This window comes from Gracilinanus agilis, chromosome 2 (assembly GCF_016433145.1).
Source record: "Gracilinanus agilis isolate LMUSP501 chromosome 2, AgileGrace, whole genome shotgun sequence".
NCBI classification, from domain to species: Eukaryota; Metazoa; Chordata; class Mammalia; order Didelphimorphia; family Didelphidae; genus Gracilinanus; species Gracilinanus agilis.
In genome coordinates, this window is record NC_058131.1 from 625,208,576 (window position 1) to 625,212,710 (window position 4,135).

A 4,135-nucleotide genomic window follows, 5' to 3' on the forward strand; every position below is an offset into this window, starting at 1 on the left:
TTCTGCTAATAACCACTGCCCAAAAATGAAGATTTGGACCACTGAGGGGTCCATACCAACAGCCAGAGGTGCTCATGTGACTGAAATGTCCTTCACTAGCTCCACCATGTTTGAAACCTTAGATTATCTTTGACTATGCCTTCTCTCTTACCTCTTGTATCAAGAAGTTACCAAATCCTAATCATTAGATCTCAGCAACTTCTCTCTAATCTGTTCTCTCCTCTCTGGCCTCACTGGCCCCACCAAATATATACCCTCATCACATTTTTATGATGAACTATTTAATGTGTCTTCCTGCCTCTATTCTCCACCCTTACTGCCATTCATACTCCTCCTTTCAGATTAATCTTATACCCAAATCTCCTCAAGTCACTCCTCTACTCAAAAAGCTTCAGTCATTCCCTACCAACTAACCAAGTAAAATTTTAATTCCTTTGCCTGGCATTTGAGGTCCTCAACAACTTGTCTAGGTCTTACTCAGTTTTATAAGTAGAGTGGGGGCCACTGGGGTTTTTCCTCATATGGGGAGATCTTTAATATATGAATTATTTTTATAGCACAGAGTTCAGTGAAAACATGATCTCAGGTGCTAGCTGAGGAATTAGGAAGAGGAAAACAGCTCTTTGGACAGAGGGCATCAATTCTTTGACTTCCTGCCTCTCTCATTCCATCACAAAAATCCTCAACCTATTCCCATGTCACTTCCCAGCCCTTCCTCTTTTCTGTGTCCTTTCCAGGCAGAATAGCCTCTTTCCTTCCAAGGGCACTAATGCACTACTTCCCCACCCACTCCAACCTAGCCAGAACAAGTGACAATCCCAATGCTACCTGTGTGGAAGGAAGCTTTGCTGAGACCTCTTAGATGAAGTAGAGAAGCAAATAGGACCTCAAATTCTTTACTTGGAAAAGGGAGGCATAGGTCAAAATTCTGTGTCGTTCTAGCTCTGGTATTCTATCTCCTGAGCTGGTACAATAACAAATGCTCTCTCCTGCTTAACTGAATTTCTCTTAATGACTTCTCACATCATTTTCACATTATGAATTATAACATTTATTTGAGGGGGCAGCTAGGTGGCTCAGTGGTTTGAGAACCAAGATTAGAGATGGGAGGTCTTAGGTTCACATCTGGCTTTGGACCCTCCTTATCTGTGTGACTGTGGGCAAGTCACTTAACCCCAATATCCAGCCTTTTGCCTTGGAACCAATACACAGAATCGATTCTAAAAAAGAAGGTAAGGGTTTTTTTAAAAAAATCTATTAGAAGTCCACTTAGTATCTTGTTGCCCCACTTGATGCTGTTTGCTACATGCCTGGAATATATTCCCTCCTTATTTCTGCTTCATTGAAATTCTCTATTCCTTTCAGACACAGCTCAAGCACACCTTCTGCTTGAAGTCTGTTCTGAGCCTCCCAATTACTAGTGCCCTCCCCTGCCAAACTTGGTTTTCTTTGTTTTGTTTATAGCCCTCTTTTTGCCTGCTGAATTCCTTTTTTTTTAGGTTCACTAAATTTATTTTAAAAATCATAAAATGTTTCTTACATTTTAATTAAAGAGCATTACATTCTGCACACTGCTCTGAATGGATGCCAGGGACATGTGGACTATTGATACTCTTTCTCTCCTGTTCCCCCCCAAAATTACAGTGACCACAAAACAAGGTATTCACAATAGTTATATGAGAGGAAAAATGTTCTTTTTACCATCAACACTGAACAAAAATAAAATCCATTCTCTCTGTTGCTGTTTCAAAGTTTCAGTGTTAGTTTTGCATGCCCTTCCCCCTGACCCTGTCTGTAAGGAACTAGAACATTACATCTGGTAAACAGCAAAGATTTCACTACACCTCGATGCAGAACACCTATGAAACTGAGGAATGGCGGCTTTTTAAACAGAAGCAGATAAAATTAAAAAAAAAAAAAAGATGTAGGACTCCTTCAGTTCTTCACTAGTCTTAGAAAAACTTTCCAGAATACTGCTTCACACTATAAAAAAGAAAAAAAATCTTGCATTAGAATCCTTCAGCATCTGTATTTATATATACTGTTATGCAGTAAATGCTGTGCATTCTATATCTGGTCCTATGTTCCTATAATGGTAATAATTCAATTCTCAGATCCTTCCAAAGGCTCATCAATTTTGATTGATGCTCCAGATTCATGATATATTTGAGTCGCTGACCACCTTGGCCAATAATAGATCCAGGCAAATCTTTGGGAATAGTTACTTATGTTGTAATAATGGGTCTATATGAGGAATAATCCTATCCAGAACCACCTGCAAATTCATGGTACTCAACCCATGGTTCATATCTGCCATTTGGAAGGACTCTGTGTATCTATTGCAGGGTCCCAAGTCTTATCAACACTAAAACCAACCATGCCATTGTAAGGGTCTCTGGGTCTTCCTCTTCTGTCATAAGATAAGCCATAAAGATCTCCTCCTCTAGGTAGTGGTGGTGGAGGAAGAGGAAGATTTCAAGCTCTGCTCCCACCCCTGCAATGGCATCCAGGAGGAGGTGATGGGGGTCCTCTACAAGGGCTCATGTCATCATAATCTCTTCTAGAGGGGGGCATAGGATGCCCACCATGACCTGGAGGTCTTTTATCAAAGCCTACTCTTCCTCGCCTGGGAAATCCTACAGGGCGTCCTCGTGGATCATCAAACATCACTGTGGAACCACTGTAGAAATTGGGATCATCATAGAAATTGGGATCATAGGGTTGTGCATGGGAGGCTCAGATATAAGATCCAAGAGAATCTTTATGCACTCCACAGCTCTACTAGGCTTTCCACCAATAAGAACAACTCTTATCAGGGGAGTGAGGACAGCATTCCTGAAAAATTTTTTTGAAATTTTTTGAAATTTGGAAATTTTTTTTGAAATTTCCAATTTTTCAAAATTCTGGAAAATCTTTGAAAAAAAAGTTGTCTGAATGTTCTCTCCAGGTTCTTTGATTTTTAGCACTTTTGGCCCTAATCCTTCTTCCTGCCAGACTCTGCTGAATCAGCAGTCTTAACTCATAAAGTCACTTCTTTCATAGTGTTGGTAATTTAAGCGTTCCACAGCATCAGGTCTGAGCTGGAGTTGGCTGATGGCAGTGAGTGATGGCAACTGCGGGCCCTCTTCCAAGGTAGGGATGGCTTTCTTCAACATTGCTTCAATTGTTTCAATATCTACACTGATGCTCAATTTGCGCTTGGAGCAATGGCTGTCTGGGACTGAAACACTGGCACTGTAGCCTGTACGAAGTGCTTTAATATTTTTGCCTCCTTTCCCAATCACTGCTCCAGCATTCTTGCTTTGAAACAAGATGCTCGGCCCAACCATCTCGTCAAATTCACCATTGGTTTCCCTATTGGGGAAGGTTTCTTCTGACTGCTCAGTCTCCATTTTCTCAGATTAAATGGGTAGACAATCAGAATCCAACAGGAAATGGCCTGCCTGCTGAATTTCTAACTTTAAAACCTGGCGTAAAACCACTTCCTCCATAAAGCCTGATTCTGCAGCTAATAAAAAACTATCCCTTCTAAAGCCTCACGTAGTCCTATTGTTTTGCAATTCTCTGATGGATTTATCTTTGCCATCACAGATCTAGACCTGACAAAGCCTTTGGAGTTCATAGAATCCAAATTCCACATTTTAGGAGATAGGAGGAGGTGGGACTTAATGTGATTTATTATAGTTACCTCCAAATCTTATCTTGTCCCCTACCAAACTATAATTCAATTTGAATTAAGAGACATAGTAATTCCTAGTGTGTACAAGGTATTCTGCTAGGAGATATGGTTACATAGCCTAAAATTAAATTGTTCTTGGAGCTGACATTCTGTTGATATCAATAGGAATGCAATGGCTTGACTCCAGAAGCTGTGTTGACTTTTGTGGCCAATTTAAAGGCAGCTTAAGTTTAGAATCCTGCAGTCAATATACTCCAATAATTCTATACTGTTCGAATAAATTTCATTTTACATTTTAAAATAAATTATCGATATATTTTATATCTCCCAAATTTCTCTACCAAATACCAGTAGGTGCTTAATAAATTCATATTGATTTATTGATTCTCTTAATAGTTTCACAACTGCTATTCCTCTCCCCAAATGCCACACCCTAGAATAAAGAATATTTTTTTG

At 39.8% G+C, this 4,135-nt stretch overlaps 1 pseudogene; it reads right to left on the reverse strand.

Annotated features, from left to right (window-relative positions):
* Positions 1 to 1,952: 1,952 nt before the first annotated feature.
* Positions 1,953 to 3,392, reverse strand: LOC123236278 (annotated as a pseudogene).
* Between the last annotated feature and the right edge of the window lie 743 nt (positions 3,393 to 4,135).